Source organism: Xenopus laevis, chromosome 8S (genome assembly GCF_017654675.1).
Source record: "Xenopus laevis strain J_2021 chromosome 8S, Xenopus_laevis_v10.1, whole genome shotgun sequence".
Taxonomy (NCBI): domain Eukaryota; kingdom Metazoa; phylum Chordata; class Amphibia; order Anura; family Pipidae; genus Xenopus; species Xenopus laevis.
In genome coordinates, this window is record NC_054386.1 from 83,044,804 (window position 1) to 83,069,972 (window position 25,169).

Consider the following 25,169-nt stretch of genomic DNA (forward strand, 5'->3'; position numbering starts at 1 on the left):
GACAGGGCAGAATCTAGGATAACCCCAAGGCACCGGTCCTGGGGAGAGGGGGTGATAGTGGAATTGTTAACTATGATGGATACTTCCGGGATGTTACTGGTGTTAGTTTGAGGAAAGAGAACCATTTCAGTTTTAGAGAGGTTTAATTTAAAGTAGCGTTGCGACATCCAGGTAGAGATAGCAGATAGCAGAGATAGAGGAGACGCGAGTTAGGAGTTCTGGGTTGAGATCAGGAGATGAGAGATAGATATGAGTATCGTCAGCATAGAGGTGGTAGTGGAAACCATACGAGTTGATTAATTTGCCGAGGGAGGAAGTATAGAGGGAGAATAGTAATGGTCCCAGGACAGAGCCTTGAGGAACTCCAACAGAAAGAGGTAGGGGAGAAGATGATACTCCATTGTAGGAGACACTGAAGGAACAATTGGTGATGTAAGAAGAGAACCAGGACAGGGCTGTGTCACGAAGGCCAAGCGAATGGAGGGACTGGAGGAGGAGAGGGTGATCTACAGTGTCAAATGTGGCTGAGAGATCAAGCAGTATTAGTAGTGAGAAATGATTGTTGGCTTTAGCGGTTAAAAGGTCATTAGTTAGTCGAATTAGGGCAGTTTCCGTGGAGTGTTGCGGCTTAAAACCAGATTGTAGGGGGTCCAGCAGGTTATTGTCAGAGAAGAATGAGGTTAGTCGGTTGTAGACTAGGCTCTCAAGTAGTTTAGAGATGAAAGGTAGCAGAGAGATACCAAATTGATCCCATTTATTAAGGTTATCTGCTGATTCTTGCACTGTTTTATCTGTGCTACCCTATCCTATCAAGACTCTCTGTAGGGAATCCCCCTTCTGCCTCTTGTTTCTCTAATTACCTTCTGCACTATAAAGTCACCCGGTGCCCTTCTTTCTTTCAACTTGTTTGTCATGTTCTAGTCTTCGTTTCATATATTTTATTGCTTGTCTCTGTTTTCTGCTGTTATTTCTCCCCATTATTTTGCTACTTTCCCCTATTTTTCTGCATCTATCGCCTCTCACTCCTTTCTCTTCTCACGTTTCCTTATTGTCTTCTTGTTTCTCATCTCTTCCCCCCCCCTTTGTTCCTGATGTTTATAAGGCCTTCCTATACATTACAAAGTGCAAATTGTCATTTGATGCAAATGCAGCTCCGGAGCCTGGAGATCCCTGTGCTGATGATTAGATATGCAAAATGAATTAAGAACAGAGCGGTCATTTATGTACACTAATTTATATTCTGCACGGCCCCTTCTTATCTCTCTTGGAAAGGAGGTCATGTGATTACTGTGTCATATATTTCAGTTCAGTTTCTAAATCCTAAAAAGTTCTCTTTAACAACTACTGTATAATATGTGCATTTAATTTACTCCATATGCTCCATAAAGTAGATTGAGAGAGACAGTGCAGCTGCTCCGTTGTTTTGAGGCAAACACTCAATATACTGTATGTGACAATACTGTGTGGCTTTTGTCATCCCCTAAGGCACGTTAAATCACAAAGCTCATGCTGAGAGAATAGTTTTATTTCTGCATGTACTGTATAACCGCATTTAACGATGTGCCCCAATTAATAGGCTGTAGATCTTTAAATGCATGTTTGAACAAAGAATTTGTATGTATACTAAATGAAAATGCTTCCAATATACATGAATTAAACAAGTTTATTGGTTATTTGTAGTAATTGCAATCCAAGGCATTGTTTGTTTCTGCCTTTCTGTTCTCTAATTCTGCCTCTTGAAACACTTTAGAAGCAGTCGGTTCGCCTCCAGGTCTGTTTATTAGCTGGAGTTAGTGACATTGTTCCAGGAGTCAGACCCATCAGTGCAGAGAATAAATACAGGCAAGCATATAGCTTATGGGTTATTAAAAATTTAATATAAGCTTCTTCATTCTGAAATAATAAACTTTCTAAATATAACCAATTGAAAAATTCTGCATTTTTCTGAAATAATCAAGTTTATCTTCACAACAGCATCTGTTTCTCTTCATTCTGTCTTCATGCAGCAGTTGGGTGTCAGATATTCATTGACAGTTAGATCCAATATATCTTATAGGGGGATTCCTTTCCTAGCAGATGTATTAGAGGTCACTCAAATTACTGATTCTAGTACAAATAAAATCTAACAAAATAACTGCCTGTGATTTTAATAGAGTGAGCTCCAATACATCTTCAAGGCAAAAGGAGCCCCCCTATAAGATATATTATATATATCTAACTGTCAATGATTATCTGACACCCAACCTACTGCATGAAGAGGGAATGAAGAGAAACAGATGAGGGAGAGCATAAACTTGATTATTTCGGAAACAGTATAGAATTTTTAATTGATTATATTTAGAAAGTTTCTTATTTCCGCATGTTGAAGCTTATATTTCATTTTCGCGATAGTTCCCCCTTAAATAATGTATATTGGAAAGATGCTTCAAATTATATTTTCTTTTGTTCTGCAAAAACAGTTCTTGGTTGCATATACCCCTGAACTTATATATGAATGAATGTGAACATAAATATGCTTATATAGTTCTGTACATGAGTAGCAATTATACATGCTAAGGGTAACACTGATATTTGCGGTCTGACTTGCAGTTTGACTCCTAATATACTTTATTTTACAGTTCCTTCGGCACAACCTATTGTATAATTTTTCGGAGAATCAGGTAAATCTGCTGTTTACAAAGCATTCTGATATACTTTGTTTTTTACTTGTAAAGGCATCACCTGTATACATAGACCTGTTACAGAGAGCAATTTACTACACACTGAAATTAAACCATGTTAATGGAAACAAGAGTTCTCATTATATTGTACAAGCTTGGTCTGCCATGGCAGTTACCATAGTAATCAGGTATATAGTATATGTAAATTTGTTCATACTGTCACAATGGAGAGCTATTTTAACACATGGATATTGGTTCAAACAGGAGAATGTATTCCATCATATGCCCTTAGTAAGTATAAGTATAGTTCACACTATTTATTATTATATGACAGGTGCCTCTGCTTGTTAAGCTTAAGGTAACGGAAAAGATCATCTTGGGGCAAGATGCAGAAATCAAGTAACATTTTATTCAAAGCTTTTTTATTCCGGCTTCCAAAACAAAATTTGATAAAGAGGCCCACATAACACAGAAACTCCTAATATATCCATCAAAGTTACCTGTTTCTTCAAGCAGTATTAATAAATGCCATTTTCTATGCTGAAATCCAGAAAAACTTACAAAATGGAACAGGAATGATGGTCAATACACAACATATTTACGTCACCAGCCGTAAAAACATATATGTGCCATTTATCTCATGAGAATTTGGACACCATATTTAAAATTCACTGCGTATTTATGTAAAGTGTGGTTTCAAACTTGTAGATCCCAGAGAGTCTATCGATTTGGTAGTTTCTTGACGTATTGGCGTTTCTGCTAAAAAATGGCAATACTGGTGTCCCGTGGCAGATTTCAGCTTGCAAGCGCCCTGTGAGAATTGCGTTTCCGTTCGTTTCAGCGGTAGTGCAGTTTATGTGTATTTATGCCCGACGGAGCTTTTTTTAAAAACGCAATGTAAGAACGCCACATCTGGCCTTGCCCTAAGGGCAGATGGTTGTTGATACAAAGTAACAGTAGTCAGCCAGCTCAGCAAAGTAGTCAGAAAGATTAGCAGGAGAGAAGGAGGCTAGGCTTAGGTAATTGTAAGAAACCATCCAAAATCATGAAAAGTCTGCATATTTCTTAATTGATGTATATTACAAAGTTGCTTGAAATTATGTTTACTTTTCAAAAAGCTTAAGTTATGTTTTTGTGGAGTTCCCCTTTAAGGATAATTAGCTGTTTGCAGTGACGGTTTCATTTAACTTTCCAAAAACATCAATAATGGCTTTTAAGACATCAAACCTGCTCTGTATTCAGATTAACTCAGTAAACAAGTAAATTCACAGGATTTAAATAAATGATGCCGTGTGTCATATGGACAGAAGTTATTTCTGAGAACAGAGTGTTCAGATAATAACAGCTGGTATTAAATGCGTGTACATTAATTATTTATTAATGCATAGATTTATTAAGTAATGAGATGCTACAACATAATTAGTTCATGTTTTTATATTGCGCTGTCCAGTCGAATGAGGTCAAACCCAATTTCTTTCTGTAGATTTATAGTGTATACTCTGTAGACACTCCTGTGAAATATGGTGGCTCTGTTGTTATTGTAGAAATTGTACAGAATGGTTGTGGCTTTGGGAAACAATACACATGATTTTTTACCGTACAACATTTAGCCAAAAGAGACTTCTGCCTGCAACAAGCCATTGGGTACACTGTTCCATTGGGGTCTAAGGATATTAAAAGTCATGAGAACTAGCATTATGTCAGCTCGTACACAGATGAAAAAAATACATTTGTCCTGGCTTTTCTGACAAAAAACTCCAATTAATTCTGGTGTACCCCGGAGCTGCCTCCAGGGGTAATTCCCATGTAGCTTTAATTACATTGGAATTATGGGAAAAACACAGCACTATGGAGAAAAATTATGATGTTGTGTTTTCAAAATGGCACTGATGGTTCTGAAGAGGGTTAGTCATCTGACATTGTATATGCCTGTGATTGGATTATAACTGAAATTATAATGAAAGAAATTAGATACCCCTCTGTGCTGCCTGTGGAGTGGGACGTTACATGTGCTATTACCCTTATTACTATTAGAACGGTATTCCAACAAGTCAACCTTTCACAACTCCAATCTGTTCTAAATGCTGCTGCTAGACTCATTCATCTATCTCACCGCTCAACATCAGCTGTTCCCCTATGCGTATCTCTTCACTGGCTCCCAATCTCCTCTAGAATCAAATTCAAACTACTCACACTCACATTCAAGGCCCTTAACAATGAAGCCCCTCCCTATATCTCGTCTCTGATCTCCAAATACTCTCCTTCGCACAACTGTCGCTCTGCTTCTGATCTTCGCCTCTCTTCTCCTCTCATCACTTCAGCCCATTCTCGTCTACACGACTTCTCTCGGGCTTCTGCTTTTCTCTGGAACTCTCTGCCTCGAGCTGTCAGACTTTCTGCTTCTTACCAAACTTTCAAATGCTCCCTAAAGACCCACCTGTTTATTTAATGTACCGTAATTAATAAGTCATAACTGTATCAGAAATCACAAATTTGTTGAAATCCTTATGTCATAATTGTACCCTAACCTTTAGTTTGTAAACTCTTGCGAGTAGGCCCCTCTATTCCTATTGTACTCTGTAAACCCATGTTTGTTGTTCACCATTTGTTCCCTTATCATTATAAACTAATGTAAAGCACAGCTTAACTTGTTGCCACTATATACATAAATGATGATGATGAAGGTAGAAGTGCACATGAAGATACCAAAAATCTCCATGTTTAGACAGATGTGCTATGATTCTGGTGCACCTGAAAATCTAGCAGTTCTGTTTTAGGTTCCAAAGTCTCCATCTCAGAGCTAATAGACGAGTCAGTATTAAATGAATTTAAAAATAAAAGCTACGTTAAATATAACACTATGGCACAACTCTCTTATATGGCTTTCCTTTTAAGGGGCATTTCTGAATTCTAATCTTCCTTGACTTCTCTTTTTCTGTTAATAGTTGATCATCAGCCTCTTCTTTTAAAATACGGGACACATTGTTCTCATAATTCATAAAACCTTCTGACCATTCTTTTTGAGTGTCTTTCTAAGCTTTAAATTCCCTGTTTTCCATGTATAACATTTTGATGAAATTGCCTTTACCATTATAATTTTGCAATGTACCCTTCATGCTTGGAAACTCTCCTTATATTAAGGCTCCATAGATTATGTCCCTCTGTTCTGCTAACACAACAGATGAATATAAGACTTACCAGGCTTACAAGAGGCAGTGAGCAAGCAACACTACAATTTGTTTTAATATTAAAAATGTGTAAATTGCCAACTTTTTGAAGTGGTAATTTTACCATTATTTTGCACAGTATAATCTTTAAAATATCTGCTTTGCTGTTGCTTTTCAACTGAAGCCTTCAAAGTTCTTGTTTCACGCAGGAGTACTGATGGGAATTCTATTTAAAGCCAGCATTCACAATGAAGTCTGAACATTGTATATGGGGTGCATGTGGTTTGTATTTCAGCGACAGCCAGAGAGCTACAGTTTGTAGAAGTGAGAGGTATAAGCCCATCATTTATTGATTCCATGGAACAACTACGCAATCATTCTCTATGTTTAGGGAAAAATTGCTTTTCCATTATGTTCATTATTACAGAACAAATGTATTTTATTATATCCGTTTTGGACAATTCAACGTTTAATAATAGTATTTGCCTTAAACCACCACAATGTAGCATTTTAGACCTTTTTTTAAATTGAGAAATATACTGTTGCAGTAGGCCAATTCCTTTAAAATGGACCATTCCTTGTTATAAATAGAAATAGTGTTATTAAGTGAAAAAAATGCATAGCTTACAAAAATAAAATCGCATTTCCCCATGTTCATACATTTCACCCTAGGAGACTACAGATGATCGATGTATTTACAAGGATGTGCAATCATTAATATTTTTATTTCCTTTTTAAAATGTGTCAGCAGATTCTGTAGAGCTGCAAAGAGGAAAGTGATGCGAGGCATAATGAAATACAGAAACAAATTGGAAAGCTGTGATCTAGAGGGAAAGCTCCTTCCTTAAAACAGCAGTTAGACGGATACAGTAGAAGGGCAATGAATGTCAGGTCCAGTGAAATGGATGGGGATTGTGATGTGGAAGGCAAGCTGTATCTTTTCACATTGCTGGTCTGAATAAAGCTGATGACAGGGGAGGGAAATAACTTTCATAAATGTGAAGGAAACATTAAAATGAGCAAGAAATAGTGGGATTCCATAGTAGGGGAATTGATACTTAGAATTAGAATAAGAAGAGGGTCTTATGGAGCTGCATAGATGTTGAGATAATAAATTAGATATCATTATAAATATAATTATAAAAATATAATTGTAAACAGATGGTTATAAATAATAAATTAACCCCCCGAGTAACATATTTATTCTGGTCAGACTAATTAAATAATAACAAAAACTATTTTTGTAATGAATAAAAATGAAGTCTGTCCTTATAAAGTTGAGTTCTCAAATTGATCCCCTTCTTTTGCCTCTGTGAGGGAAAATGGTGACTTGCGATTGTTTTTTTTTACTTTGCCCCCTGCCCTGATGTCGGGGAAATTAGCCCTAAAATGCCTATAAACACAGAGTAAGAAATATTTATTGAAATCTAAAATCATACAATGAATCCACATTCTTTTTGCTTTCGAACATGTGTTGAAATGTGGAAGATTATATGGGGTGCCGTTTGTCCCAAATACATTCTGTATACAAAACTATCCCTAATACACAGAATGAATGTCTCTCGTGTTATATAAGTATTTGTGACCATACACAGAGAAAAAAAATATACAAAAGACTTATTTCTATTAAAGAATAAAAACAAAATCTGGTTAGTGCACAAAAGGATGTCATTATATCACAACCATTCTGTACAGTTTAACAAGCAATCTGTCTCACAAATGTATAACCTCCATGTAAGGGACGCACTTATGTGCAAAGTTACTTACAGAATGAATTATGTAAAAACAAAGTTGGACATAATATATAATAGTGTAACTAACTAGTGCTTGTCAAGCTAGATTTGACTGACAAAATAGATATCTGTGACAGAAAGCAAGATTTTATAGTACAGGATTCATTCTTTCCACAAAATGACAGTTTTGTTTCACAAAACAGATAAAATAACCATTCTGTGAAGCAACCAATAAGAACAAAGCGTATTGCCATATACAAACAAGATGAGAAGTGGCCAGCTCTGCTCCACATGGCTAAGGCAAAATATCTGACCTGCTATAGAGGGCGCCCTCTAATGTCCCCTGTGCTGCATAGTAATAAACATGAACAAACATTTCCTAAAAGAGCTGCTGTTAAACACTACAGGTTCATGAATGGAATTTTTTACAAATGGCTGAGAAATATAATTCTGCACTTATAATAATTGTAGAGAAAGAAAAGTATGCAAAACTTATATAAATATGATCATTTTAGGTGATATGGCTATTCTTATTGTAGCAACCTGCTTGTGTGACCATTTTGGTTAAGGGCATTCCTGCTGTTTTGCCATTATCTTATGACTCACTCCTGTTCCTCTTCCTGTCTAAGCTGAGAGCAATAATGGGACAGGCCACACCCACCTGCCATATTGTATTAAATGTACCAGAAATTACTGTGCTTGTCTGGCTGCTTATAAGTTATAAGTTTTGTATATGATAGTTAGACTCCAATGTCTCCTCCTAGCTGTAATCTTGCACCAATTAGCTTGTAGTAGTCTCTTAGTAATGTGCTTAGCTATAGTTCAACTACTACATAATAGCTTTAGCCAGAGACTTGGGACTGATAGGGTTGCCACCTTTTTGTAATTTAGTTACCGGTTGGTGGGGGGGTGGGAAGAAAAAGGGTCTTACAGGGGATTGGGGGCGGGCCGAGAGGGTCTTTATAAGGGTATTACAAATGTACCGGCAGCTACATTGCCAGTAAATTTGTAATACCGGCCCTGGCCTTGGCTGGTGTTATACCGGCTAGGCTGGTAAAATACCGGCCAGGTGGTAACCCTAGGGACTGATAGAGTTGCCACCCGGCTGGTATTTTACCGGCCTAGCCGGTACCCTTTAAAAAAAGCCCCTGGCCTGCCCCCAATTCGAAAATAACTTACCTTTTTTCCAGCGCTGTGCGATGTTGCTCCGCCCCTTTTGTGGCACGCCACATAGCTCCGCCCCTTTCAGCGGCACCCTGCGTAGCTCCGCCCCCTTTAGAGTCACGGACCGCACCCTTTTGGTGCCCCCCACTGGCCGGTAATTTTTTTTAATAAAGGTGGCAACCCTAGGGACTGATCATGTCACACATTGTGTATAGTATGATGTGTAGGTTATATGAGCAGCCACTCCTGAGTACTGTGTGTAAACAAAAGGCTTCAGGACTTCAACTCCTTTCGTGAATTCGGGTCTTTTCTCCGCTTCGGGACTTCAGCTTCGTCTTTTCGGCACTTCCGCATTCTGTAATATGTGAAATGGCCGCACGGCTCGGGCGCTCATAAAGGGGACCGGCTCTTTTAAAAATGCAGCACTTCTGTGCCCCCCTTCAGGCCCGGAACACTTGTCCCCCCCCCTGCTGGCGGCCCTGGACATGCATGTGACATGGGCACAGTTGTGCTCTCTGCTCTAGTGTTGTGCCCCCCTCGACCTACTCTGATGTGAAAGGGTTAGAGGATTAGAGTCTTTTGTTATAAATAAATATAAAGCATTGTATAGCTTGTTGCTTCTATATAACTAGATTATGATCCCCTAAAATTGCCCCTGCCTAAATGACCCCCTTTTGTTTACACACAGTACTCAGGAGTGGCTGCTCATATAACCTACACATCATACTATAGAGAATGCGTGGTCATACCTCACAACATTTTGGAAGTAAAATTTTTTGTCATGTAGCGTGGCAATTTTTTTGACCACACCCATTTTTGTGGCCACACGCCGTAATTACCATGTTCATTTTACAAAATTTGTCAGGTTATAAAAGTTTGAAAATATTTCTCCTTATCTAAACTGTTAAAATTACTTATTTTCTTATTTTAAAATTGTTACAAAGTATCTTAGTTGCACCTGTTAGCTGTACTGGCCTCTCTGCCAAAAGCCAATTAAGTTAGAAATTTTGGACACAATAAAGATCTTTACACTTTGAATTGGTGCCTGCTCCTTTTTACATTTCGGTTCGTCCGCCCCCTATGCTGAGTGCTCAGGGCAGTGCACCTGGGCCACTTCCCTTACGTGGTGAGTAATTAGTTTACCACATTGAAGTACCCATACTACAGATGACTTCTTGTAAGTTAGAAATTTTGTTTCTTTTTCTTGCTGTTCAGTGCAGAGAAAAGAGGGACTGTCCCTCCAAAAAAGGGACAGTTGGGAGGTATGTCATACCTCCCAACATTTTGGAAATAAAAAGAGAGACAAAATTTTTTTTTTTGCATGTAGTGCAGCAATTTTTTGACCACACCCATTTTGTGGCCGCACCCCCTAATTACCATGTTCACTTTACAAAGTTTAGCAGGTTATAAAAAATTTAAAATATTTCTCATTATCTAAACTGTTAAATGTACTTATTTTCTTATCTCAAAATTGTTATAAAGCATCTTAGTTGCCCCTGTTAGCTGTACTGGCCTCTCTGCCAAAAGCCAATTAAGTTCAAAACTTTGTTTCTTTTTCTGGCTGTTCAGTGCAGAGAAAAGAGGGACTTTCTGGTACAAATGAGGGACCTCAGGTTGAGTTGTCAAAAGAGGGACTGTCCCTCTGAAAAAGGGACAGTTGGGAGGTATGTGTGCACATGATCAGTCCCAAGTCTCTGGCTAAATCTATTATGTAGTAGTTGAACTATAGCTAAGCACATTATTAAGAGACTACTATAAGCCAATTGGTGCAAGATTACAGCTAGGAGGAGACATTGGAGTCTAACTATCATATACAAAACTTTCTCTGAGAATCAGGCAAAGCAGCCAGACAAGCACAGTAACTTCTGGTACATTTAATAGAAGATGGCAGGTGGGTGTGGCCTGTCCCATTATTGCTCTTAGCTTAGACAGGAAGAGGAACAGGAGTGAGTCATAAGATCATGGCAAAACAGCAGGAATGCCCTTAACCAAAATGGTCACACAAGCAGGTTACTACAATAAGAATAGCCATATCACCTAAAATGATCATATTTATGTTTTGCATACTTTTCTTTCTCTACAATCATTATAAGTGCAGCATTATATTTCTCGGCCATTTGTAAAAACTTCCATTCATGAACCTGTAGTGTTTAACAGCAGCTCTTTTAGGAAATGTTTGTTCATGTTTATTACTATGCAGCACAGGGGACATTAGAGGGCGCCCTCTATAGCAGGTCAGATACTTTGCCTTAGCCATGTGGAGTAGAGCTGGCCACTTCTCATCTTGTTTGTATATGGCAATAAGCTTTGTTCTTATTGGTTCAGGAATGTGACTGTCAGTGTTGCTTCACAGAATGGTTATTTTATCTGTTTTGTGAAACAAAACTGTCATTTTGTGGAAAGAATGAATCCTGTACTATAAAATCTTGCTTTCTGTCACAGATATCTATTTTGTCAGTCAAATCTAGCTTGACAAGCACTAGTTAGTTACACTATTATATATTATGTCCAACTTTGTTTTTACATAATTCATTCTGTAAGTAACTTTGCACATAAGTGCGTCCCTTACATGGAGGTTATACATTTGTGAGACAGATTGCTTGTTAAACTGTACAGAATGGAGTTTGTGATATAATGACATCCTTTTGTGCACTAACCAGATTTTGTTTTTATTCTTTAATAGAAATAAGTCTTTTGTATATTTTTTTTCTCTGTGTATGGTCACAAATACTTATATAACACGAGAGACATTCATTCTGTGTATTAGGGATAGTTTTGTATACAGAATGTATTTGGGACAAACGGCACCCCATAAGATTAAGATTCAGTCATAGTAACTGAGTAAATTCTGTATCTTGTGCAAGTCGGGCTGTAATGAAGCACCCAGAGCAAGGTACATATTGGGGAATGTAATAAAAGTCAGTAACGGAAAAATATTCGCAATGCGAAAAGTTATGCCTCTTTAGCAACAAATTTGCCTTTGTGCAAATTCAATATAAAAAATAAGATGAGACGGTTCCGCACTCCGCACGTTGTACACGCTGCTTGACACGTTTTGGGCGGAATCGCATGATTATGATTAAGGGAGCTTCCGCCCGAAACGCGTCAAGCAGCATGTACAATGTGTCTTCTTCTTTTTAAATTATGGACGAATAAAGATTTTTGATGTCTCTTCTTATCTTCCATATTGTGCCGCGTGGGACACCGAAGGACTCCAGCACCCGTCAAGTTGTCTATAAGCCGCCAGGTTTGTGTTCACTACATATGTGGTGAGTCGGAACGGTGACGCTAATTTGTTTTCTTCTTTGAACCAAATTCAATATAGCTTTTGCTAACCTGTAAACTAGGGATGCACCCACTATTTTGTCCGAATACAGAACAGAATCCTAATTTGCATATGCAAATTAGGGGTGGGAAGGGGAAAATTTTTTTACTTCCTTGTTTTGTGACACAAATCCGAATCCTGCTGAAAAAGATCGAATCCTGGCTGATTCCTGAACCGAATCCTGGATTCGGTGCATCCCTGACCTAAACTGTTTAGCGACTACTTCCGACAGTGGAAGAAGGTTTGTGAATTTTATAGTTAGTGCCAGTGCGCAATGAATGTAATAAAACTTCTTAATGAAAAAGTTATGTTTGCTCCAAAAGATTACAACACCTTCAAACACTTCTTAAAAGTGGACAATGCACAATAAATATTCGCAATGTAATAACAGTTTAAAGGGATACTGGGAAAAAAAAAAATTTTCAAAATGAATCAGTTAATAGTGCTGCTCCAGCAGAATTCTGCACTGAAATCCATTTCTCAAAAGAGCAAACTGATTTTTTTTGTATTTAATTTTGAAATCTGACATGGGGCTAGACATATTGTCAATTTCCCAGCTGCCCCAAGTCATGTGACCTGTGCTCTCATAAACTTCAATCACTCTTTACTGCTGCACTGCAAGTTAGAGTGATAGCACCCCCTCCCTTTTCCCCCCAGCAGCCAAACAAAAGAACAATGGGAAGGTAACCAGATAACAGCTCCCTAACACAAGATAACAGCTCCCTGATAGATCTAAGAACAACACTCAATAGTAAAACCCATGTCTCACTCCTAAAGTGTTGTCTCCTAAAGTGCAGGCACAAGTCACCTGACCAGGGGCAGATGGGAAATTGACAAAATGTCTAGCCCCATGTCAGATTTCAAAATTGAATATAAAAAAAATCTGTTTGCTTTTTTGAGAAATGGATTTCAGTGCAGAATTCTGCTGGAGTAGCACTATTAATTGATGCGTTTTGAAAAAAACATGTTTTCCGATGACAGGATCCCTTTAAGGAGTATTACATTGTGAAATGAGAATTTTCATTCTTATCTGTACTAATTGTTTTGCTCTTTACGACTTTTATTGGTCGTGGTATATGTCACGTTCAGTATTCCAAAATCCAAATTAAACGCAAAGGTCCCGGTCATGGCTCACACATCTGCCTATGACAGCCACCATTCATATTGGGAGAAGCCCTTCGTTACTCAGATGCCACCAGGTCTTAAATTGATAGGACCAAGGCGAGGGTTCTGGTCAGGCAATCGAACCAGAATAGGTAACAGTAGGAATGGGGTAGGAGTCGTGGAACAAGCTGAGATCAATAACCAGTCAATCAGCTTAGTACAGAATGGGCAGATGTACAGAAAAATATTAAATATTTGAATTTCCACACCAGGCACAATGACGTCACACAGGGGGTCAAAATAAATGGTTGCACGTATCAAACATCAAAGAGGATAAAGGTGGATGCAGGCGTCCCCAGAGGGAGTACTGTAAGTGTCCCTGCTGTCACACTAGACCACCAGGTATCCTTACAGTACAATATGTCTAGCCTTTTTATTATCCATGTGTGGTGCCTTTAAGAAAACATCCTGGATCACTGATGTCTGTTCCAGTCATAGTCTACACCCCTTAGCTGCTTTGACTGTTAGTAAATCTACTTTCCTATCTACAGTTTCTGTCCTTCACTAAAAAGCAACTTCAAAACACTCACAATCAATCACCAGGCTGCAACTTTTATAACATTATCCCCAAATTATTGTAGAATAGTCATCAATGCATGCTCTGGTCAGGAGTAGTCAGAGGCATTCTAAAATGTCAATAGAGCTTTTCAGATTACAAAACAGTAAAGACAATACACATGTGATAACTTTGAGTGTTTCTTTACCTTGCTAAAGACATTACATAATGTCTGAAAATCTTCCACCATTGCCCCCAGTAATGATCACTTGGGAGCACCAGTGCAGGCACAAAAGACCCTTGAGATACCATATACCTTTAACATATAAATAAAAACTATAAGTAGAATGAATGAAGTGGTCAAAATATTTTTGGCAAGTACATTTTGTCTGATCAAGGTTGCATTTTCTATTGAATATAAGAACCTTGTTTCAGCAGCTTTGATAATCCATGTTGTTATTTTTTTTACTATGTGTGATAGGTGAGCAAATGACCCAACAAGTTTATCTAAGGACAAATGCTGCATCCTTGGGTCCATTGCCTCGCAGAATACACTGTCTGCACGGGTCCATTACTGAATTATGTGGACGTATAATATGTCAGATACACTTTCATCATGCCAACATCACTAATAGCATTTATTTCATTCATAAGGACAGTGACTCACTAGTCGATTAAATGCTTCTGTGTACATAAATGTATTGCTTGTTAACAGCTAAGGTCATCCCTGCCCCCATGATGTTTTGATGAAAAGCAGGCACTCTAGAAGCAAAGATCCCAGATAAAAAACAGAAATAGTTGGCATTATGCGTTTCATGTGCAACAGAAACATAATCATAGGCCTAATCAATCATGTCAATGTTGGCGTTGCCCACTAAGCATTTCTAAAGTGTCTCCTCGCCAGGGTAGATAAAATGTTGGGCATCTAGGGTTCAAGGTTGATTTGGGGCCCTAAGCCATGCCGAGGCAGCTCCTGTGATGCTAATCTTATCTTGTGAGATGTCCCTGCTAGGCATCTCCATGTAGAACCTTTTCTGCTGAATACCACCCCTTATAACTGAAGCAACTTAACTAACAGATCTATAGAGAATAGTGATGGGCGAATAAATTTGTCAGGCACGAATTCGCAGCGAATTTCCCGTGTTTCGCCACTGGCCAATAAATTAGCGAAGCTGTCAAGAAAATTATCCGGCAAAAATTTTTTGCCATTTTGCGAATTTCGCTGCAAACCCCTGAATTATTCAGCGAAGGGAAATGGGACAAATTCACCCATCACTAATAGAGAATAAATTTGCTACAAGAAAATTAATAAATTTTTCGGATGCCCATTGACTTTAATGCATTTGGACCAAATAGTCGTGCATATAAAAATTGTCGCTCAGGTCAAAATTGAAGCGCATCAAAATGATTTTGACGCCCATTGACTTAAATGCGTTTAGCAAATTTTTCGCCACAGATTCGGCAATCACTAATAGAGAAGCATGCAAGGCATTTTGGGAATTATAGTCTTCTTGGAGGAGAGCTGACTTCAAAACTAGCAGTGCTGAAAGGGCATGTAAAGTCTAAAATAGAATAAGGCTAGAAATGCTGTATTTTATATACTAAACATAAACATGAACTTACTGCACCACAAGCCTAATCAAACAAATGATTTATGCTTTCAAAGTTGGCTACAGGGGGTCACCATCTTGTAACTTTGTTATACATCTTTAAAAGACCAAGACTGTGCACATGCTCAGTGTGGTCTGGGCTGCTTAGGGATCATCATAAACAAAGCTGCTTGAGTTCTACATGGCTGGGAAGTAAGGCGGGGGCTCACCCTGCTGTACATAAGTATGATTGATTCATACCATCTGACAATTCTCTTCAGGCCCTCACCTATTCATAGTTTAATCTCTTATTCAAACAAATGCCTCGTTGCTAGGGAACTCTAGAAACAAGATAGCCGTTGAAGTTCCAAACTAGAGAGATGGTGAACAAAAAAGCCAAATATTTAAAAAAAAACACAAAAATAATACAGAAATCTACATCAAAAACAAAGAGCACAATGACCCTTATTATACCACCTTTATTTATCATGGCGGGTCAGTTCAAGTTTGCTTAAAGGGGAACTATCAAGCAAATAATTTTAAATATAAGCTTTATCATACTGATATAATACATTTTTGATTGTTGGAGTCATATTTTGATTCACATGTCTACTACCACATTTTTGGGAGAACTCAATTTGCTTAGAAGATGTATTAGAGCTCACTATTTTAAAACAAGCAAATCTGACAGAAATCCTGTGTGTCTACATGCAGGTTTTATGCTGAAGTCTGTTATTTTGTTAGATTTTGTATCAGCTAGAAAAGGGAGCCCCCTAAAATATAAATTGGCTATGTCAATCAAAATCTGACTAGTGATGGGCGAATAAATTCGCCTGGCACGAATTCACTGTGAATTTCCGCGTCAATTTTGAATTGCTTGATTTTTCCGTGAAAACTTTCGGATTGCTCGATTTTTTCATGAAGCCGTTCGAATCTCACAATTTTTTTGTGAAAACATTAGAATTCCACGATTTTTTTGTGAACTTTCTGATTTCACAATTTTTAGCGAATTCTCGCCCATCTGACTCCTGCATCAAGAGAGAATGAAGAGAGACAGATGCTGAGAGTGGGGCGAGTAAAGAGTAACTTGAATATTTCAGAAACGGTACCGTTTTAAAATTGGTTTTATTTAGTAGGCTAATGAATCTTGTTGATAGTTTGATAGTTCCCCTTTAAATGAAATCAGTGAATTACTGGTAATCGAAGTGTATATACACATGGAGAGAAAAGTACCTTTATCAGTCAACTCTGTACCAGTATAGTTGCATGGTACTTTCCATTCAATTGGGAAGATTTTGGAACCAAGGTACACCTATCTAACATTCAGTTTAATTTGGTATAATTAGGCACCAATGCAGAATTCAGTTTAGTCTGATTAATTAATATACTATTATTTTTTTTACAAGGTGACAGCTACCTATATAGAATATTGACTGGAAGCGTCACATGCTTAAAGCTGTTGGAGTCAGATAGATACTCTTAATTGATCACTATAATTTATGTGACCTTTGTTAAAATGCTTGACATTTATTGCATGATCTGTTACAAGGCTAATAGGAATTATCTTTGTCTCCTCTGCTAGAAATGTATATTCTTGTAAAGCCTTATGCTTGACTGGTGGAGGCTTATTTATTAAAGGTGGTTTTTGAGGTTTTTGAAACCATGACTAAACTCACAAACTCTAAAACCCCAATTGTAATTTCATTTATTAAAAGATTAGAATTTAAAAATTGAGAATGAAAAAATGCTCTGAATGATGCACTAAAGAATATGGATACATCAAAACAGCCTTAGAGGTTTCCAAGGTTTTTACACTATGGGGTAGATTTATCAAGGGTTGAATTTCGAAGTACAAACAAACTTCGAAATTTGACCATCTAATTGAAAAACTTCGAATTTCGAATATCGAATTTGAAGTTTTTTCACCGAATTTGGCAATCCTACGATCGAATAAAAATTGTTCGATTGAATGATTCATTAGCTCGAATCGAAAGGATCGAAGGATTTTTATTCAATATGTAAAGACTTAGAAGTATTGAAGTTTTTTTAAAGAGACAGTACTTTAAGTACTGTCTCTTTAAATTTGAACTTTTTGTACTTCGAAAAGTCACTCAAACCTTAGTAAATCTGCCCCTTAAAGTGATACTGACACTAAAAATGTTATTTCAAAATATTAATCTACATGACACATAACCTATAGGTCATGTTGATCATTTTTCACTGATAGTTCTGCTTTTGTAAGTAATTGTCACTTGAAGTTCCTAAACCTGACTGTTTTGCCAACCTGACTGTTCCTTCTTAACCTGTCAGTTAGAGTTTCTAATGCTAATGGACTCCTACTGCACAGATATAGCAGCCCCTCATAGGGAAAAAAGGGGGTAAGAAATATCATGTAAAAGCATTAGACATATACTTTTATGGCAAAATTATAAATAGTATTCAAAGATAATGTTATGATACATATTAAAAAAGTTCATTTTCTGGTGTCAGTATCTCTTTAACACATTCTCGATTTCTTAGAGCTTTTTTGAAATATAGGAAAACCCCTAATCTTTCGAGAATAGTTGAAAAATTTGCAATTCTTTTGTTAGTGAATGGGTTCCTTATCTTTTAAGAAATTCAATGACAACCGTGGTTTTAGAGTTTAGTTGTGGTTTCAAAAACCTCTGAAAACCACTAAAATAAGCCTAAAGGTGTTTGTATGTTGCTATATAGATTTTTTTTTTCAAAACTTTCCAAATTTCTTTGAACTACAGGCTGAATATAGATTCAAACATTTAAAATTGTTATTTTTCTATTAGAAGGACTATTAATCGGTACTAAAACCATTACAATGTTTCCATTTTGATAGTGATTGACCATTTTGCAGAAACAAATGTTTAAAAGTAACTATATCATACTGTATGTCTCGGTCCATATACAGCATTATGCTGCAGCTCTCCAGGGTGCTGAAACTACTCAAAAGGACTACATGTTTTTTTTACTGTCCTTGCAAAGCTCTATTGACTAGTAATTCATTGCCTCTTCATACCATCAACCATAGAGTTCCACGAAACTTTAAAAATTTTAGAAGATTCCAAAACATATACAGTATATATATATATATATATATATATATATATATATATATATATATATATATATATATATATATATATATATATATATATACTGTTGTTTCAGTATGGCTCCTTTGTCCAATAACCTTGTGTTTCTATTGAATATTTTTCCTTTTCAATGTCAATGTTATACAGTCATGTGAAATGTGTTTTTAGCTGCAGTCTAGAAAACCGGAACCTAATAAACATAAAGATAAACTTGGCTTTTACAAAGGTTTTAATGTTGAACCAGAGGAGAGGGATAAAAAGGACAATTAAGCTCTGTAGGAAGATGGGAAATGTCTTCCGTACCCAAAAGTTTGCTAATCAGAGAACTTCAAAAATGAATAAATCACCTATATCAGAAATTGTATAACTTGACTACCATTGCAGCCAATAAACCTATATTTTATGCACATATATAGATCAATAGATATAGACATAGGGGCAAATCCACTAAAGCGCAAAGCGGCTAACACTAGCGAAAATTCGCCAGCATAACGTCATTTTGTTACTTCGCCAATTTACTAACGGGTGCTGGCGTAAATTCGCTAGCGAAGTCTACCTACTCTACCATACTTTGCACCCTTATGCCAGACGAAGTTTCGCTATGGTGAAGGGACGTAACTAGGCTAATTCACTAACTTACGCATTTTACTGAACATTACCTCTTGCGCCAGACTTGCCTTCGCCAGCTCAGACCAGGCGAAGTGCAATAGAGTAGATAGGGATTGCCTCAAAAATAGTTGAAGTTTTTTCTAAGTCCCAAAAAACGCTGGTGTCTTTCACTTTTTTAAGGGTGATAGGCTGAAAAAGATCAAAACATTTTTTGGGGGTACTCTCCTTCCCCCCTACATTTCCTAACATATGGCACATAAACTATACACTGGGCACTTGTATAGGGCAAAATAACATTTTATTTAATGAAGCTTTCCCAGGCTTGTGTAGTGTAATGTATTTGCTGCTACATATACGTCCATTGTACTTTAACTTGGCGCCGTATGCAAATTAGGCATCGCTAGCGTAACTTCAATTTGCTTGGCGAATTAACGCTAGTGCAACTTCGCTACCTTTCGCCTCCCTGAGCGCAACTTTGGATTTTAGTGAATTAGCGGCGCCCTGGCGAAACTTCGTCTGGCGAAGTGCAGCAAAGGCGTCGCTAGCGTATTTTCGGGGATAGATGATAGATAGATAGATACTTTCGCCTATAGTTTAATAACATTCCTTTAATTATTCTTATCCAATGAATTGATTTAATTTTTACAAAAACAATTTGCCAGAGAGGAATCTGCACCAAATCATCATTATCACTGTTTTGTATAATCTATATAAATCTGCAATTTATCTATGCATAACCCTTAACTGTATCTGCAGGGAACCTTAATTGTGATTTCCCTTGTCCAATCTGCCAAAAGTTTCAGTAATTAGCAAATTCAAGAATGTAATATAATTAATGGGATTAGTTAGTGAAAGGGGTGGAAAGTTGCTTTTATTAATCTAATTGTTAAAGACAAGGTTGCTATTGGTTACTGGACTGGAAAGCATTGCTCCTTTTCTATTATAACTTCTATGGTGACATGTATGGGCATAATACTCTCTATAAAGACTACAAGGTCATTGATATCAAGACTGGAAAAGGGCCTGGAAATGTCTGATCATTGAGAAAAAAGTACAAAAACACCTAAATCAGCCTTACCTAAAACATTTATATCCTGCAACTGCGCATGTTATTTATATAACACCAACAGATTTCACCAGCTCATTACGGAGATTATTCATCATTCATATTAGTACCTACCCCAATGGAGCTTTCTCACACAGTAGGGCCAGTTTTATTATGTCCCAATTAATTGTGTATGTGGAAAAGATACCGGGGCAAAACTCCTTCCAGCTGGAATTGAGATCAGGATCCCAGTGCTCCAAAGCAGAAATGCTGGTTTCATAAGTGTCCATAATAACTTTTCATAACAAAGACAGGGTTCTTAGCAAATATTTGCCAACAATCTGGATCACCAAAATAATCATTGTGTCCAATTTTTCATATACATTTCTGATTATTTTTATTTATCATCTTAAAGTGCAAATCTAAACATAAACTCCAGTTATTATATCATAAATACAGGGACTTATCAGCCTACCCCCCCCCCATACACAAACATTGTAGGTCTAAATTTTGATAGACCTTATTCACTTTTATTTACAGTTATATTTAAATGATGAATTGTTTTCTGCAAATGGTATTATAGGTTGTTGTAATGAATCTATAGAAGCCACTGTTTACACGTGCAATCATAAAATCTGTCTACCTTGCACAGTATTTATGCATGTGAAGAATGGAGAAAGATGATCATACCCAATTTACACATAAGGGCAAAGACACACGCTGCGAAGTCGCTTGGCAACAAACCTCCTCTTTTTCAGGGTGACTAATCTCCCCAAACTGCCTTCCCGCTGTTTAGAATGTAAATCGCCAGCTGGATGGCACTCAGATCGCTTCGTTTTCCAAAGTCACCTGAAGTTGCCTCACAAGGAAACTTCGGAGCGACTTTGAAAAACGAAGCCATCCCGTTAGCGATTTTCATTCTAGCCAGCAGGGGAGATGTCACCCCAAAAAAGCTTAGCCTATACATTTCCCTCCAGATCTTTCTATGCAGTTTTTAAACCATCTTTCAATATCTTGCTTATATCAGTTCTTTCAGAGCTCAAATTCACTCTTTTGCTCATTAATGAAGTCCAGTAGAATCCTCCTTTTACACCAATAGCCTTCCCTATGTGGGCCAAGGGATAGTCCCCATACTCCGCTCCCTCGCTATGTATAGCAGTAAAATCTCCATGACGTGGCTATAAAACTTTCTCTATCCTACTAGTTAGTGACAAGTAGAAAGATCAACTTGATGAAATATTGATTTTAATTTTATTTATACTTAACAATCAGTAAACCAGTAAGTTGAATCTCTGTAAAGAGCGAGCCAAAGTCACAAAAATTGAACTTTCTCCTAATCTAACCTCTGAGATTCTAGGAGTCCATTCCACACAGTTTATTGTGTGATGTGTTTCAATAAGTATATAGAAATTGAGCATCCAATGCGTAATGCTAATCCAATAATCCCCAAAGTTTATGTAAGGTAAATTTGACCTCCAAAATTATCATGAATAGTATCTACAACAGGGGAGTTGGATATTCCATAGTATTGGCCATGAAGTTAGATTAAGAAGACAATACTAAGACTCACAGTATTGATAAACAGACAGTCCTGTAGGTCAACTGTTCTTATTTCACATCATACAGCGGATTATGTTACCTGCAATCTGCTCAAAAGCAATAATAATCTGAAATCTAATTACCAAATTCCAATTTGTCTCAGAAGGAGTCGAAATTCTAAGAATAACCTAAGGGATTGTCAGGGAATTTAAAATAGAATCTATCCTGACCTAGAAACACTATGTAGCTTTCACTTGTTAGCCTAATGGTTCAGAGATGTTAAGAAACAAGGTTAGTTGTATCAAATAAAGCATCCATCTGCCAGGCCAAACCGAATTTGAATCCTAATTTGCATATGCAAATTAGGGGGTGGGAGGGAATCCTAATGAATCCTAATTTGCATATGCAAATTAGGGGCGGGAGGGAAATCATGTGACTTTGTCGCAAAACACCCCTAATTTGAATATGCAAATTAAGATCTGGTTCGTTATTTCGCAACGGTTTCGGGGGTTCGGCCGAATCCAAAATAGTAGTTTCGGTGCATATATATATATATATATGATCAATATCAGAACCATCACTTTATTTATATTTCTAAATGTTTTTAAAGCAAGACATAAAATCCTGTCTCAAAAATATGTTACCTTATTCAATATTTTTTCCTAATACATTCACTGCTATAAAACATTCATTATAACCTGCCCTCTATTCGATTTCTTCTAAACTGTAAGACTTCCCCCCTACATGTCCAAAGGTTCTCCTATAAAATGTATCAGCTTCACTAAAAGGTTGTAATGCGATCGCACCACTGAATCAGACATTCCCTTTGAAGTAGAATCGATAGTTGTGATTTGTAATAGGATTCATTCTACTGGCTTGCAATGATATGATCATATTGTGGGTGAGTGGGATCGTTTTATCTGCAACAGTACAAGCTTACAGTATATGAGCCCTTTGCTAAAAATTATATACAAATATACAACACTAATACATTAATACTCAATGTATAAAAAAACTTGGCCCATACATTTCTCTAGTATAATGTGCTCCAAATACAAATTGAAGCCACTCGCCAGTAAAAAATGTAAATAAGAAGAAATATATATGCAAAAAAAATGTGGGGTGGGGTTGCCCAACTATTTTATCAATACCATGATCCTTCTTTAATGCTACCAAATAGCTGAGATTAATTTCCAGGAACCTGGAAAGACATTGTAAATCCATAAGCATCCTTAAGTATACAGCACTCTGTGGGCAGATGTAGATATAGATATGCACAAAAGCACACAAACCTACTGCCATTCTCACACCCACACAAATTACTATATCAATAGTAGGTTCAGAATTATAAAACATCGCATACTTAGTGTATTATTGGCAAGTAGTGAGTGAGAAGGCAAACCACTCCATATGTTTGTCTATCTACTGTATCTAGCCACATATACTGTATATAATGCAGCATTTACAGCTCCCGTTTATCAGAGATCCATGGCATAGGCTGCACTCCGTAAGTCTTCAGAATCGAAACACTTATCCATTAAGCAGAAATGTACACACATGCTGACTGCTGAAGAGAGAACACAATCTGTTTCTCAGCCAGAAAAGAACCCTGGCAAATAATACATCCATTTGGTCATAAAATGCCTTCAACTTGCTGTTAAGAAAACACTATTGCTTTTTCTCACATTCACTGTTAAAAACTGGTACCCTTACCATGTATTTTTTCCACTGAAAGCTCTGTCTCTCTCTCTCTCTCTCTCTCTCTCTCTCTCTCTCTCTCTCTCTCTCTCTCCATTCTGAAAATTAAAGGTTATTGCTTTTATTTGTTATTGGAATGTCCTGCATGCGGCATTCATAACATAGAATAGAGATGATAGATGTGCATTTAAAGAAACATACTGTTATAACATCTAAGCATTTTTTGTGCTAGATGCCAAACTTGCAAAATAAAAAACATATATTAATAGCTAAACCAGTCCTAGTAAATATGATATAACGTTTACCCTTATGATAAGAGCTGTCTCAATAAATTGGGCCACCCCTGTGTCTCTGAATATATTCTGCATGGAAGTGATTTTTGAGTATCGTAAAAACAAACACATTTTTTTGGCAATAGATTCAAAACATTGATGCACTTTTTCATCACTTTTCCTACCAATGGATTATGGTCCACTTCAGTATTAAGAATAATTTCTTACATTCCACACACAACCAATACAGTTTTAGCTTTACTAGGTAGGTCTGGAAGTTAGTCCATGTATCCACAGTACATTTTGTCAAGTTGCCATGCTTTCCCCCAACCCCTCCCAATATGGCCCATTACAGATCTGCTGTGACCTTTTCTAACCATCAGATCATTAACAAAGCAAAAGCATTTTGAAGAGTTGTAAGAAACATTACCTTTCCCCTCTCATTTGTAGTGATGCTTCATCCAGGGTCTCCAATTAATCCGTGCTGGAGTTGTTCAGCAATTCAGTCGGAGCCTCCCTCCCCCACCACCATCCCTAACCTGCTTCTTTCCAGTAGATCGAATAGCAATGAATACCACTTTCTCCGTCTCTGCCCGAGCCTTCAAAATGTTTTTTCAAAAGCTTTCATAGACACAACCAGATTAGATGGACCTCAGCAAAGCCAAGTCTTCATTCAGCAGTGAGGATCGGCTTATCCAGCTGAATAGCCAATAATGATGTCCTTAGGTTCTAAATTTTTTGGTACCACCACCACCACCAAAGAGATGGGATTCAAAAGCAATGCACTGTAGGACTCAAACTGATGATTCTTTTATTTCCATAAGGATGACTCTTGTAATCCAGTGTTTGCTGGCAATAGGTTTGTCCTGAATGTCAAATTGAAAAGGAATTTAACAACAGCCCGGAGAACACTGTGCTGTTAAATTATTATCCAAGATTAAACTGAATCCAGACCCTGTCGTAAGGTGATCACCCCACCGCTGGCAGGAGCCACCTTAACATTCCTGGTGGGTTATGTTTCCTCTGGATGTGTATGAGACAGCAATACTCAGCATTACCAATCACAGAAAGCCTCTGGAAGTATTCCTATACATTTATATAGCTCGGCTGTTATGATTTATCTGATTCAAGTGAGCTTAGACGGATCCAGATGGAAGAGAAGGTTTTGTACCTGCCAGAGTCTATGATGCTTGCCCTCTCTCTCTCTCTTTCTACATCTCCTCCTCTCTCTCTCTCTCTCTCTCTCTCTCTGCACACGCTTCCTTAAATTCTGCAGCTCCCAATCCAGTTCTTCACAGCATCTGCCTGGCTATGTGCATGGTCCATCCAGCAAGCCTTCCTGCTCAGCAACAAACCCGCCCCTCTGGTGATGTCACTTGTCAGTCAGGGGACTCCAGGAAAATTTCAGCTGAAATCTGCAGACAGAGGGAGAAAAGAAAAAAACCGATACATAATCCTATTACCATGTGAAACCACACAGCTATTATTTCTTCCATACAGGAGCGAAGGCTCACGTTAAGAAGCAGGAGATCTATTTATAGTCGTGTGTTTAATGTGCTAAAGTATATTTTCTTTGCAGGGGTAAAGTAGTTTATTAAGCC

The 25,169-nt window shown here is 37.5% G+C and overlaps 1 protein-coding gene across 1 annotated transcript in view; it reads right to left on the minus strand.

Annotated features, from left to right (window-relative positions):
• Positions 1–24,933, minus strand: part of lrfn3.S (leucine rich repeat and fibronectin type III domain containing 3 S homeolog) — a 314,470-nt gene extending 289,537 nt beyond the window's left edge. Inside the window, exon 1 of the mRNA XM_018233277.2 lies at positions 23,999–24,933. The gene's annotated coding sequence lies outside the window, so the exon portion shown is untranslated. The remainder of the gene's footprint in view (positions 1–23,998) is intronic.
• Between the last annotated feature and the right edge of the window lie 236 nt (positions 24,934–25,169).